We start from the raw sequence: 15,660 nt of genomic DNA, 5'->3' as shown, positions 1-15,660 counted from the left end.
ATCGAGCAAAGTGTGATGGATTCCTAGTCCTCTCTGTTACTGCCAGTTCTCTTAGTAACAGTAAGTTGCAGAAAATTAATGGGTGATAGCTCAGGAATGAACTGCTTGTCAAGAGAACACCAGGAAGGTTTGGGGGTACTTCCCTAAACTTTCAAAGCAGACAACTCTCCTGACTTCCCATAATCCATTTCACTGGGTCACTCCCTGAGACACAATTCTACAAGGGCCAGTCTGACACAGGCAGCATTTGCTGCACTATTGATGTTGAGACACTACGTTTGCTTTTCCTTCTATCTCTTGCTCCTTATTCTAAACTGCTATTTATTCTATATTGCCATTTATTTTACACTGACCCTAGCCTACAGTATAGGGAATCTCAGTTTTCTCATCCTGCAGATAATTTCTGGCTCTGTGATTTTAGATCCATTACCCTTTACCGAGCTTTTATGTCACTAGAGGCAGCTTTGCATTTTAATAAAGTTTCCAATCCTCTAGGGCCCTCTCCCCTGAAACAGCCCCAGCTCCCCAGGGCTGCTGAGGAGTTGAGCAGAGAGAGTGGAAGCTTTTGTGGACAGTGATGCTGATGGCAGATAACTCCAGCTGTCATCACAAGATCATCCAGATAAGGAGGAACAATCAAGTAGGGGCTTACGGTCCACTTGAGTTTTTCTGATTGTAAAACCAGCCATTTTTCAATTTAAATAATTTAAGGATTCCAGCTTCTCTATACTCTAAGGCTCATTTAGCCTCTTATTAGCTAACTGTTTCTCCGGTTCAAGAGGTGGAAGGGAAGAGTGCAGATTTTTTGTTATTGTTAATTCACAGCAGTGGGTAGTGGCATGTAAATAAAAAATAAGCCAAACAAATCTGATGAGAAGAGAGAATAGGAATCCATAGAAATAATCAGAACTGATTTTTAAAAGTTAATTAAAAGGAATAAAAAGACATGAGTGCTGCATGGCCTAGCATGTATCAATAGGCAAATGGCAGAGAAGAGAGACCGAATTAGAAACTCAATTCCCAGCTAACCAGAAGCAGGAGGCAGACGAACACGGCTCTTCATCTGAACTTGAAAATCTCAAACCCTGTTCTAAGTCCTTTTCCTCACAGTATTCCGATATCAATTTTATGTCACATTGTTCCCATTGAAGGAAATGCTGGGAGGAGAAAGAAAAAAAAAAGCAAAACAAAGTTGCAACATCCCAGACAATCCAGCTCAGCACTGATCCACAGAACTCACCTGTAACACATCCGTGACGGAAAATGCAGCTAAGAAACTACAGTTGGCATAAGGTCCTCTTTCTTTTTCTCTTAGTTATACGCCTTTTTTTTCTTTTAAATTTTGCAATCCTTCCTGCTTCCCTACTCTCTGTGCTCAAAGGCCCGTCACCTACAATGTTTACTTTCTAGTGGTATACACAGGAGGTAGCGTGCAAGGCATTCACTTCATACCGGAAAGTGAGACATTAGACAACAGTTCAACGAGAAGGTGAGGCCCTTCTTCAGCCTTTCAAGTGCTGCTCTTGGCAGGATCGTGATTCATTTTTTTGTGTAGGAGCTCTAAGGATGAGAAGGATGCTGCAGAACCATGATATGCCCATGGGCCTGTCTTTCCTTTGCTTAGGAGACACATTCCACTCCCATGCAGACAGGTTACCCAGCATGAAGGTCAGAGCCTTAGAGACAGCAGGTTGGATAGTCAGAGGAAATACGTTCTGACAGAGGTAGGACTCATGGTTACGACCAAGAGTTGAATCTGACTGGCAGATACTCTTTCAATTATGAGAAAGACAATGATCACATGCACACTCTTGATCAAACAGGGTCTCCTGCTGACACTTGAAAGGAATCTTCTTTTTTTTTTTTTTTTTTTTTTTTTTGAGACGGGCTTTCGCTCTTGTTACCCAGGCTGGAGTGCAATGGCGCGATCTCGGCTCACCGCAACCTCCGCCTCCTGCCTCAGCCTCCTGAGTAGCTGGGATTACAGGCACGCGCCACCATGCCCAGCTAATTTTTTGTATTTTTAGTAGAGACGGGGTTTCACAGTGTTGACCAGGATGGTCTCGTTCTCTTGACCTCGTGACCCACCCGCCTCGGCCTCCCAAAGTGCTGGGATTACAGGCGTGAGCCACCACGCCCCGGCCGGAATCTTCTTAAATGGAAGGTAACAACAACAGCTAAGACGCCGCGATAGGAGGGAAGACCAGAAAATATGTTTTCTCTTCTCTTTCCCTCCTCCTTTCCTCCCTTCCTCTCCTTCTCTTCCTATCTCCTTCTCTTCTAAGCAACAGAAGCCCATCTTTGAATTGCTAGAGAACTATCATAGACTCAATTGCTGATACATACATAGCTTTCAAGAAAATATTTCTATCTCTATTCAAAGACCAGACCACCGAACTGGTGGGCTTTCCCCCCCCTTTCCCTCTTGTCTCATTTCAGAATGAGGAAAAACAACGATGACATAAAACAGCCAGATAAGCTACGAGCGTCAGAAGTCGCTAACACTGCTTGTGCTCCCTGTCTTCATTGAGTCCTTCCTCTCTCCCTCCCTCCCTCCCTCCCTCCTTCCTTCTCTCATTTGTTCTTTCCTCCCTCCGTTGCTTCCTTTTCTTTCTTCCCTTCCTCTGACTTTCACATTAGAGAACTTGTAATGACTTCTTTCCCAGGCTGTAAGCTCTGTAAGGTCAGGGGTTCTGGCTGATTCACTCATTACTGTATTCCCAGCACCTAGTCCTATGCCTAAATATTTGTCGAGTGATTGAATTAATGGGATTTACTACCCGTGAGATAAAGATAAAAGATTTGTAAACACAGAACCAGTTAACATAAATAGTACAAACATTACTTTATAGATCCTTTTTATCTGCAAAGTTTTGATTAGAGGAGAATTTCCTAAAATGTGTTAAAAATATTAGCTCTGAAGAATAAAAATACTTTTTGACAAAATAGGTTGGTTGGAGGAACTTATGGAAAATAGTTTGGGGTACTCTACATTATACAGGGTTCAAAGAGATCTTTACTATTTCCCAGAGTTTTTCAAGTACAGATTTTCATTGTGAAGTTCTTAGAAACAGACATAAATTATTTGTCCGTGTTATTTTTTTACCTGGCATAGCTTACAGGGATGGTATTCCATAAAACATGTTTTGAATAACTAGCATCTTAATTTAGTTTTTCAAAAAATTTTTCTTTCTTTTGGATTTAAGGGCTAATTATTTTTTCTACTGCAAAAATTACCACCAAGTTAACACTACTGAACTGTTCAGTTAAAAATGGTGAAAGTGGTAAATGTCACTTTATTTTTATTTTACCACAATTAGAAATGCTATTTTAAAACCTCCAAAATATTACTTTACTGAAAAGTAACAGGAATCAATCTTTTCCCTAACGACTATAACAATCCAGCCAGAATTAATGATATTGCCTAATAAAGGGTTTGCATTTGGTCTATAATGTTAAAAAATTCCATTTACCACCTAGATACTATCTCTTCAGGAAGCATCCTGATTTTGAACACATGGCTGTGACTCTCTTGGTGTGAGCTTTTAGTAACATAGCTTAGGATGCCTGCACATATAGACCTATGACTGCGTTTGGTTAGGAGGGTAAGCCTGGAACCAGGAGACAAGAAACTGGGTGACAAAATTGACATCATCACTCTCTCAGTGTACAACCCTGGGCAAACCCTGTTTTCCTTTTCTAGAAGAGCCTCAGTCAGTAATTTTTCACCTCTTCCCTCCAGCATGGGATTTTCATGAGTAAATCCTAATGGAACTCTAATATACACAGCAGATAATAGCGGAGGTACTCTGGTCTCCAGGGGGCAGGCGGCCGCTTGGCTCTTTCCAAGTCTTACACCTGCTTCTAGGAGTTAAGACTGAAATAGAGAAGAATGTTTGTGTTCATTATAAAGCTTGTGACCCACACAGTATTCAGATGTTAAAGAATATAGAACACTGCTGCGCTACATGTGCTGAGCACCTTTTGAATTTCAACATATATTTTAGATTTAAAAATCAGAAAAATATTACCAGAATGTACCCTTCCCCCAGTCACTTTATGTATACATTTTAACATAAAAGCTTGATGGCAAGTTAAAATTGAATGCAAATATTATTCCTGAAAAGTTGTCCATTTATATAGTTTTCTTAGGCTCTCTTAGTTTATAATGGGAAGGTTTTGCTAATAACAAAAAGTGTTAATTACATAAATATGCGTGTTCTTTTTAAAGCCTTACACTATATTATGGATAATACACAATAGAAATAAATAGAAAACTGCTTCAACAGAAATACTGCTTCTTGAACAGCCTTTAACATTAGGACATGTTTACTGGGAAAATCTACTACTCATGACAGGGTTACCAAAGCAATATTAACCTTCTTGAAATGTAATACCAAAGTCAGATGTAAAAATCAGTACCAGACACGGTAATATAACTACATTGTTAAGATTATATATAGAATAAAGCAGATATTTAAAGCTACATTAAGGTATGGATAAATAAAGAATCCTTTAGAAGATTTACAACACACATGCATCACAACTAAAATCGTGATACAGATCGTCCTAAAGACAGTATTCTTAGAGATGAAAACCTTGTGCTTTCTTTTTATTTATTTTTTTCTTTTGGCACTGCTGCTTTTGCAATTTTGTGCAGGCTATCAAACATTAAACTTGTCCTTAAAGCAAATTAAAAAAAAAAAGATAGACATGTCTATCTTTTGGGGTAGGCATTTGTTATATTGACAATTTACCAAACACTTTCACTATATCTGATAAGACTAATGAGTCATTGTAATCTATAATCAAAAAGAATGTTTGCTTCTGCAAAAAATAATAATTTACCCCAAACTAGCTTTTATAATAAGCAAAGGACTCAAAGTAGTGGTTTAAAATGTATGATGAAATACACACTATAAAATTGCAATTACCATCAAATGCAAGTTAGATTTACAAAATAATTTTTCAACAAATTAATTTTGTTGCTATTGTTTTATTGTAAGACCCATTACTTGCCTAGTCTTGTAGTGTTGATGTTTAAAAGGAATTCATGTTTTAAAATAACCCTAAAATATTTCAATAAAATCTCTTAGGGAGTTTTTCTTATTCTAGAGAATGTTAGCTTGAGGCTTCCTTAAAAAATAAAGGTCAAAAGTCAGAAAGGATAATAGCTGATGGTTTTGATAATGCTAATTATATATTACTGAGAATAAAGGTAGAAAGGGAAATATGAATACTAAAGAAAGATAAACATCCCAATGCTGGATTTTAAAAAAATAATGAAAAACCCTTAAAATGTCTTTGTACGTCACTGTCATAATTCAAAGACATAATGAAGCCTGAATTAAAAATGTCAGTTTCTGTGAGTGTTGATAACTTGGTTCTTTGTTGGGCAAGTCAAAATGTGTCTGTTTGATAGGCAAAAATGACAGACTAAAAATGGGAGAAGTTGAATCTAAAAAAAGAAACACACACACACACACACACACACACACACACACGACTTTTAAAAAAGGCCCATAATGTACTTTAAGGAGAAGACCTGTAGGGTAGGAGGCAATATCTTTAGGAAGTCATCAAGCAGCACTAAAAGGCAATGTCCATGGCCAATCAAAACAGTTTCTCTGACTGCTGGGGTTCTTGCATCTCTGTCTTTACACTAGACTGGAAACCCTTTGTACTAATTACCAGACTGTACCAGATTTTCTGGTTCAGTTCAATCTTATAATTGACTGACAGTGATGGGCAAGGAGGGGGAAAAATTCAGGCTCACCACTGCAAGCAGAGGGTCAGAAATGGTTTCACAGAGAGCTAGTCACAGCCTGGCACTGGAAGCAGGGTTAAGCAAGCATCATCAGCAAGTTCTTGTAATTCCCAGGTTAGAAAGGAAGTTAGGAGGAAAAAACAACAACCCGTGGCCGCTCTCCTCTTACAGATCAATCCTTAGCACGCAACCACCGTACATAAAATCAGTGGGGAATAGCCCTAAGCGTAAATTGTAATTTTAGGTACCACAAAATTTCAGATGATTTCCATTTTGCTATTGGGAAGTAGATAAAGGTTTGTCTCCCAAACTCCAATATGGTTGTCTTTCTTAAATTAAGTAGGCTTTTGTTCTACTTACAGTAAGGAAGAAAAACAATGCTGCTATTTCATTCCTAGGGCTCAAAATAATTAAAGTGCAAGGCATATTTAGCCTATAATATGTTACATAATCAAAGTTAAGCATTTGAAAGCACTTAACATCAAAATTCTCACATCCTTCACTTGTTTGTAATTCACTGATTTGGATTTACTGTTTATCCGTGGTTAGTAAAATTGTTACCCATGAATCCATACTTTTTAAAATAAAAGATCAAATAATAGTTTACATGAACTTAGAGTCAACGCATTAAAAAAATAGAACACATTGAGCACTGTGTTAAGGACTCATTCGGCTGACGACCATTTGTTATTTACTTAGAACCGTTCTTTACTCACTTTATTTCTAACCAAAAGAGCAACCATAGCTTTAGCTACACCGAACATTAAAAACGCAGATGTGAGAATCAGGGTCAAAATGAGAACTCAGGCCATTTGGTAGGCAAGTGAGAATTATGTACTATCATGTTGAGGTCAATTGACTTGAAATTTAATCACAATTTAAGCCCCTTTTCTTTCCAGGCTAAAGAGTAAGCACACCTGTGCCAGCAGCAGCTCACATTGCAGTTGACATAGCAGCCAGTTCAATTTTTAGTTACAAGTCAATTACTTACTGGAATAGAAAGAGAACATTTCATTCATTCCATGGATGGCCACTTTTCCGAAGAAACCTGCCAGGCTTTCTTTCTCCAAAAGAAGAAAAGAGAAAAAAAGGGAAAGTTAAAAATAAGTGATGGACTGCAAAGTTTTAAAGCTAGGCCAGTACACTACAGCAGAGAAGTTGTGCAGATAGCTTACCTTCCAAATACTGAACAGAGCTGTCTTGTGAGGCCTATCCCAGCTGGTAAGTCCTGGGCCTTTCTTTATCAGAATTAGGTAAAATTGTAAGAGGTGATCTACACCTGAGAAGAGGGACCAGCTGACCGTGTTAAAGGAAAGAGCAAATGAGTAAAATGTCTTCCCCCAGCTACAGTCAGCCCTGGTGCAAGGGGAGTTTCAAATGCACTGGCTACAGACTTTTGTCCAAAGCTGTGGTTCTTTTTTTTTTCCTTTTCTTTTTTTTTCTTCTTTCTTTCTTTTCTTTTCTTTCTTTCTTTCTTTCTTTTTTTTTTAGGGAAGCTAGATTAGTTCATACAAAACTCAACAATACAGCACTGAAACCCATTGTTGATATTCAACATTTTTCACATAGCGGAACAGAATAGACAATACGGTATCTAGGAAACCACGGGCTGGATTACAAACTGATGATATCTCATCCTTCTGGGGGCCTGTAATCCTTTTTATTACCTACCACAGTAAAAAAAAAAAAAAAAAAAAAAAAAAAAATCACTGTGTGTGGGGAACTCTCTCAGAATAAATCAATAACATTGCCATTCTTAGGAAAACAGGATAAGTTAAAAGGAAATCTTGCTTACATCACTAAGTCCCTAAGTGCTATTTGCCTTTTATGCAAGTTAATGATTTTTAAAATTGTTCTTATCTTAACCTTTATATGAACTTCCATAGGTTTGAAAAAATTAAATTATCTGTAAATATTTGCTTAAAGACAATGTTCACAATTAACTTGGGTGTTCTATTTCTCATAATAAATACTTGGAAAGTTACTTAATTCAAAGTGCCCAAGATTAGAACCTAAGGCATAAGTACAAAGTAATTTTCATTAATTTGTTTTAAATACATGTTGGGTTATTAGTAAACTATATTTATTCCTTCATTAAGATCACACTGAAATTCAAGATTTTCTGGGCTTATTTACCTGCTCTAGTTAAATAATTAATTTTTACTTTTAAACTTTTCATTGTCTTTTAAATTTTTCATTTTAAAAATGCATTTCCTGATTACGCATAACTGCAAAGCCATTCTTTACAAGGAAGTTACGCCTGTTAACCTTCTTGAAAATCTGGTCCAATCCCTTTTTAAAATGTAATCCAGTTCCCATACTTTTCTTATGCTTCCAAATGGTCTAGGTAGCCACAGAAGTGATTGTTCCTACCAGTTTCTTTTCATCACTTCTGCAATTGACCAATTGACAACTGATTGATGGTTATCTTTTCACTTCAACAATGAAAGAAATTACCATCACTATAGCTATGTACAGTAAATGCCTCCAGAGTAAATTGCATGATTCTAAAATTCTCCTTAGCTCACTTAGTAAAACATCAACACAAAAAAGTTTCTTTTTTGCGCCTCCTTTCCTGTACCAGAGATTTGGCCTTTCCTGTCAGCTGCAAAAAAAGAACTTGACAGCTTCTTTAAAAAGAGGAGTATAAAGGAACTTGAATAAAGGATGGCACTGGGCCTGTCTCAAGCAAGTGGCCATTCTTTGCACTTGGAAAAAATTAGGCATGTGAGCACAGATAAGCCCTATAAGAATACTCTGAGGACTATTCCTGGTGACCTTCAGATTCTCCTTCCTGCCTTAACCATTCCTGAACATTAGAGAAACAACATAGATTCTAAATACGGAGTTGCCAACTTATTTCGATTAGGTTTTTTTTTTTTTTTTAATTGAAAGTGAAACATCCTTACATTTTTTAACTTCCTTTTTTCTTTAGCACTGGAAAGACTCTCTTGCTCTAACAGTGCTCAAAAAAATGCCATTATTCAAGTGCCATATTCATTCATTACATGTTGATGGACAAGAGCTTTAAATTCTACCCCCAAATCTAAATTTACTGTAAATGTAAATTTACTGTAAATGAAAGCCTTGAATCTTGTCAGGGAGAGGGATTCAAATATCCTTTTTCTATCCCTGTGCAATTAAAGTCATTTTTTCTATGGGAAGTAAAGATACTGCTATAAAAGATGGGGCTGATTTACTGTCTTATTCCCCCACCCCCACTTTAAGATCACATTTTTAAAGTGAAAAAAAACTACACACACCAGAGTAGATGAGAAGCATGATTTTTCACTATTTCCCTGGATGTTTCAGGTTCATCAAATTTGTTCTACTGCATATTTTTTAATGGTTCTCCTAAAAACCATTTTCTAAAAATTAAAAAAATGAACTATGGTTTTATTGTGTAGAATTATTTCACACAGTAAAACTTTTCCCACTCCATCAATATTATTAGGAATAAATAATTTTTATTCACTATCGATTCCGTCTAAGATGGGCTAGTTTTCCCTTATATCTGGCCTCAGTTATTTAACCAAGTAATAATTTTTTTTATTAAGTACCAACTTTATGGTTTTTTACATGGTAGACTCTATAGAATGCATGAGAAATATGAGATGAGATTCTGCCCAGCAGAAGTAGGTAGTTTATATTTGGAAACAAGATATAAATGTGGGAAATAGATACTGAATGAAGGTGTACATATTATGTCGATACATACATGTGAAACATTATGTATTTTCAAATACTTGGCATCAAGATGACACTAAATTTTGTTCACATAAAAATGATTCATAATCTTTCACATTATCTTTGCTATATTTGTCAGTGATATTATTCTTCAGACCTCCCAGGTGACATTTATAAACGATCACATTTATATCTATAGTTAATCTCTAAACACATACTCATCTGGACCTACCACAGGTCATAGCTGCAATAGTAACACTGATTCAAGATGCTTCAGATCTTTTAGCCTCGATCTTTAGCCTCCATCTTTTTCTTTTTTTAATTTTTTCAGAAAATAATTTCTTTCCAAATTCATGTTGAAATCCTATCCTTTTTCTTATTCTTCTTCAATTTTTTTTTTTTTTTTTTTTTTTTTTCTTATTGCATGAAGTCTAAACTTCCCTGCTCAGTTCCCAGGGCTGGGCAACATAGAGTCCCATGGCAGCACCTGTCTAACGTTATTTCCCGCCAGCCAGCTTACTATTTATTAATAATATTTCTTGCTATTATATACATGCCTAGATGCACGCCATGACATTTCATCTTCTGTCTTTATCCTAGGTATTCAAGGTCCAACTGTCCCATACTACACTTAGGGATCTTGTCCTGCAGTGGCACCCATGCAGATCTCTCTGTTCCTACGTATTTTTTACACATTATTATTAGTAGTATTTGACACAAGCTTTTGCTCTGTCACCCAGGCTGGAGTGCCGTGGTATGCTCAAAACTCACTGTAATCTCAGACTCCTGTGTCAAGTGATCACCCTGCCTCAGCCTCCTGAATAGCAAGGACTACAAAGATGTACCACCATGCCTGGCTAATTTTATTTTTATTTATTTATTTTGGTAGAGACAGGGGTCTTGCTGTGTTTCCCAGGCTGGTCTCAAACTCCTGGCTTCAAGTGATCCTTCCATCTCTGTCTTCTAAGGTGATGGAATCATTATTGACTTTGATACACATTGGGCTCAGTTCTAATGCCACCTCTCTTACGAAGATTTCCTTATCACATGAGATAAAATAAATCTGTTCTTCCACTATACTCAAGAGTTCTTGGCACATATCTTTATTATAAGTCATAATCTTGAACTGCATTTGCATATTATTTTTCCCAGGTAGAAGTTAAGTTAAGCCCCACGAGGAAAGGAACTAATTACATATATCTTTTTTTATGTCCAATTATTGACATATAGATGCTTAATTAATGGTTATTTGATAAAGACATATACCTGCTGACCATTTGTCTGTCTTCTTTTGAGAAATGTTTATTCAGATTTTTTGCCCATTTTTAATCAGATTTTTTTTTTTTTTTTTTTTTTTTTTTTTGAGACAGAGGCACCAGGCTGGAGTGCAGTGGTGCAATCTCGGCTCACTGCAACATCCACCTCCCGGGTTCAAGCAATTCTCCTGTTCCTAAGAAACTCTCATTTCAGGGAGGAGTTTCTGTCAGCTGTGAGATTAAGATGGTAGATGAGTAGCTAAAGAAAAAGAATTGGCAGTTGGAACAAGAAATTCCTTTAAAAAGTAAATTGAAAATGCAAAGTGAGTACTTAAGTGTTTTCATAGTGAAGATTATCTATCTCAAAGCCAATCACTTGGAACACAGACACTTGCAACTGATACACAGTTACATTTTTAGGCCAGTCCAAAAAATGCCTAATTTGATCATAACTTAGCTGAGTAGTGGTAACACAGCCATTTATTGAACACTTGGTAGTCTGAAGCACTGTAATAAGTACTAAAATTATTTCATTTCCTTTTTCATGATAACCTGATGAGGTGGGTATTATCATTGCCATTTTAGATAACACTTGGACTTAAGAGAGGTGAACAGTTGCTCCGGGCCACCTAGACACTGAATGGCAGGGTTGGGAATGGAGCTCTATGATACTACATTATCAACTGCAATTGTCCGTGTTCTAAGGCTCCCATGCTTTACATTACTCAAAACTGACCCCACTAGAAGAGATCATGTTAGTCCTTAATGATTCTGAGGAATCTGTATATGAGGAATATGGGGGAAGAAAAGAGGAAGGAAGACGATTTTCTATTTGTTTCTTCAATGTACAATGAGTCTCAGGTACCATCATTAAAAATTACTCTGTGTACTCTGATTTTGCTTGACACACATCTTACTGAGTCAGATGCCCTTCTCAGTCTTTCAGGCTCCCTCTGTCCTGTTTTTTGTTTTTTGTTTTTTGTTTTTTGAAAACCTCTCCGTGGGGCTCTACTTAGACTGTCAATGTTCTTCATACTCCCCTTCTCTGCTCATTCAAAATACCTATTACTTTCGGACATATGGTAACATAAAACCAATCTAGATGAAGTGATTCTTGCCAATATGTCAATGGTGGATAGATGTTGGATTCTTCTTCTTAGTAAGCAGTTTGAAACAAATGCTTATTAACCTGAGTGAATCTGCAGAGATAAACGTTTCAAGCCTTGAAGCTATGCAAAGTAAAGCCGATATTTCTCACAGAAGCCTTAATGTATGAACAGAATGGAGTTTGAAACGTAGGTGATGGTGATGTGTATGCGATGTAAGATATTGTGTAAGCAGGCCAGGCCCCCTGAGAATCAGCTTCCTCAGCGATTTTTACTTTGGGTGATACAGTCACAGATCCTTTGGAGAATATGTTGAAGGCTATGCACTCCCTCCCTGGTTACACACAGCCTTTTTGCTTATTATTTTATGGAATTAACAGACCTCTGAGGAAACCATGGGGTAAACCCCTACCCAAAGCTATTGCTTTTCTGAGTGGGATTTCCTTTCCTCTACTTCTAAACATCTGTATCTTAACTATGATTGCATGTTAGAATTAACTGGGGAGTCCATGACCAGATATTTTGATTTAATAGGGCAGTAGTGTGTCCTGAGGAGCAGTAATTTTCAAGGCTATTCTAGTGATTCTGATGTGCAGCTATGTTTAAAACCATCTTTTCTTTCTTTCTTTCTTTCTTTCTTTCTTTCTTTCTTTCTTTCTTTCTTTCTTTCTTTCTTTCTTTCTTTCTTTCTTTCTTTTCTTTCTTTCTTTCTTTCCTTTCTTTCCTTTCTTTCTTTCTTTCTTCTTTCTTTTTCTCTTTCTTTATTATTTTTCTTTTCCAGGAACACGTGCACTTTATTGAATGCCATTGTAGAAAAGCACGTGAGGATAAAGTGGTGATACAGGGCTCAGCTTGGGGGGCAGGGCAAGGAATGGAACGGGGAGGGAGTATGTGGGCAACAGGTCATGGGCAGAGCCCCTGGCCTGGATGATTCCTCTTGATCTATTGATATGCTTGCAGAATCAGTATTGGGATGATGATAAGCAGAATGGTCATGATGATACCCAAATTCAGGGCCCAGGCATTCAGGCACTTGGCGGTGGAGGTGTAGGCCTGGGCCCTGGTCAGGTCGCCAACCATCTTCCCGTCCCTGGACTTGACGGAGTAGGCGACCGCTATGAAGCCCAGGCAGCAGAGTTCATGAGGAGGGTGTTGAACAGGGACCATGTGACATGGGCATGGAGGTCCTGTTGCGGATGTGGATCACGGTGGATGTCGGGGGTGCAGGGTTGTGGGGTGCCCCCAGTGCAGCCACCTCATGCTCCTCCTTCAGCATCTCATAGTTGGGAGGATGGTCGGTGTTGGTGGGAGTGAAGAAGGTTCGGACAGTGTGGTTCATGGAGTCCAGGGAAGACGAGCTGTGGTCCGGCTGCTGAGTGGTTCTCCTAAAAACCATTTTCTAAGCCAGTGATGCTCAAAGCATTGTCCCTGAAGTAGCAGCATCAGCATCACCTGGAAATGTTAGAAATACAAATTCTTGGACCCACCACAGACTTACCAAATCAGGAAACTCTGGGGATAGAGTCAAGCAAATCATCTTTTAACAACCCTTCCAGGCAAATTCTGATGAAATCTTGAGTTTGAAAACCGCTGTTCTAAGCTGTTGGAGACCTTCAGAACTTTGAGTAACAGGTCAGTGGCAGTGGCCTCCTACTTGACTGGTTCTCAGGGCTGTGGTCACTTTGTGAATGCATGGTTGTTTCAGTGTACGGATGGCATAAGAGGGTGGCAGCACAGAGGTCATTCTGTCAACAGCAGATCTAAACATGAGACACATTGTCATAGAAGGCGCAATTTAAGCTGGCAGAGTGGATGAATTGTCTGGAAGTATGTAGCATGTACGGTGAGAAAATACACCAAGGGAAACAACACAGGGAATACTTACAGTTGGAGACAAGATGGGGAAGAAACACCAGCAGGAAGGAGAGAGAACACTGGCAGAGAGACAGGAGAAGGACCTGAATGAAGCAGTGACGTAGAAACCCAAAGACAGGCTGGTCAATCTGCAACTTAAAATGGGCCTGAAATTGATTCACTTGATCTTAGAAATTGAAAAAGGAGCCAGGCGTGGTGGCTCATGCCTGTAATCCCAGCACTTTGGGGGCCCAAGGTGGGCAGATCACAAGGTCAGGCTTTCAAGACCAGCCTGACCAACTTGCTGAAACCCTGTCTTGCCTCCAACTACTGGGGAGGCTGAGGCAGGAGAATCACTTGAACCCACGAGGTGGAGGTTGCAGTGAGCTGAGATCATGCCATTGCACTCCAGTCTGGGTGACAGAGTGAGACTCTGTCTCAAAAAAAGAAAAAAAGAAAGAAAGAAGGACAGAAAGAAAACAGAAAAGAAAAAAAGAAAAAAGAAATTGAGAAGAGATTTGGCTAGAACAGGGTTTCCCAGCCCAGTACCAGTCGGCCACACAGCAGGAGGTGAGTGGAGGGTGAGCGAAGCTTCGTCTGTGTTTACAGCTGCTCCCACTGCTCGCACCACCGCCTGAGCTCCGCCTCCCGTTAGATCAACGGCGGCATTAGATTGTCACAGGAGCACCAACCCTATTGTGAGCTGCACATGTGAGGGATCTAGGCTGCACGCTCCTTAGGAGAATCTAACGCCTGATGATGGGTCACTGTCTCCCATCACCCCCCAGACGGAACCATCTAGTCACAGGAAAACAAGCTTAGGGCTCCCACTGACTCTACATCATGGCACGACGTGCAGTTGTTTCATATATTACAATGCAATAATAATAGAAATACAGCGCACACTAGATGTGATGCTCCTGAATCATACCAAAACCATCCCCTCCGCCCCTGGTCTGTGGGAAAATTGTCTTCCACAATACTGGTCCCTGGTGCCACAAAGGTTGGCGAACCACTGGGCTAGAAGGTAGTCATTGACGGCTTTTGAGGAATTTAATACTGCGATAGAGGTAAAGCCAGATTCAGAAGAGAACGGGAAGAGACAGATGAGACTTTGTGGGTATAAACAATGTCTTTTAAGGAGTTTTCTCAGAAAGAAGAAAGGAGGGCAGTTGTTGGGAGCAGCAGGCTCCAGGCAGCCAGTGTCAGCTGGGAGAAGCATATGTATTTTAAGAAGAAAAGCAAGAAGCCTTCAGGAGATTATATTTATTAAAGAATGTGGCAGAGGAGCGATCATGAGAACAGTCAGGAGCAGGTAAGAAGTTAAAGGACTCAGAGGTGCCTTAGGAACAGAAAAAGAAAGGAAAGGGAAGGGTTCGTGCAGGAGAAGGTTTGTGAAGGTAAAGAAGATGACTATGAACTAGGTTATGCCTGATGGCATCAAACCTATTTGTGAAGTAGGAGTCAGGTCATTTACTGAGGCACTATTGTTTTTATTATTGCATAAAGGATGGCAGAAGGTGGAGGTGCAGCACAGGATTAACAGGAGGTGAAAAACTGGAAGATAAAATTGCATTTCTCTATGGCCTGGCACTGGCTAACTCCTTCTAGTTACAAGTTTCTCTTTTGCATAGTTCTATACAGTTAACTGTCTCCTGCTTAAATTAGCTTTCCTGACTCTTTTGGTGGCTGTTTTGTATTTTTTTTTATTTTATTTTATTATTTATTTTATTTTATTTTATTTTATTTTATTTATTTTATTTTATTTTATTTTATTTTATTTTATTTTATTTTTGAGGCAGTCTTACTCTGTTGCCCAGGCTGGAGTGCAGTGGTGCAATCTTGGCTCACTGCAATTTCTGCCTCCTGGGTTCAAGTGATTCTTCCTGAGTAGTTGGGATTACAGGCATGTGCCACCACATTTGGCTAATTTTTGTATTTTTAGTAGAGACGGGGTTTCACCATATTGGTCAGGCTGGTCTCGAACTCC

The 15,660-nt window shown here is 38.8% G+C and overlaps 1 pseudogene; it reads right to left on the bottom strand.

Annotated features, from left to right (window-relative positions):
* Positions 1-15,453, bottom strand: part of LOC120367610 (interferon-induced transmembrane protein 3 pseudogene) — a 142,482-nt pseudogene extending 127,029 nt beyond the window's left edge.
* Between the last annotated feature and the right edge of the window lie 207 nt (positions 15,454-15,660).

Source organism: Saimiri boliviensis, chromosome 8 (genome assembly GCF_048565385.1).
Source record: "Saimiri boliviensis isolate mSaiBol1 chromosome 8, mSaiBol1.pri, whole genome shotgun sequence".
Taxonomy (NCBI): Eukaryota; Metazoa; Chordata; class Mammalia; order Primates; family Cebidae; genus Saimiri; species Saimiri boliviensis.
The sequence above is the reverse complement of the archived record's forward strand: the minus strand, read 5'-3'. Positions and strand labels throughout refer to the sequence as shown.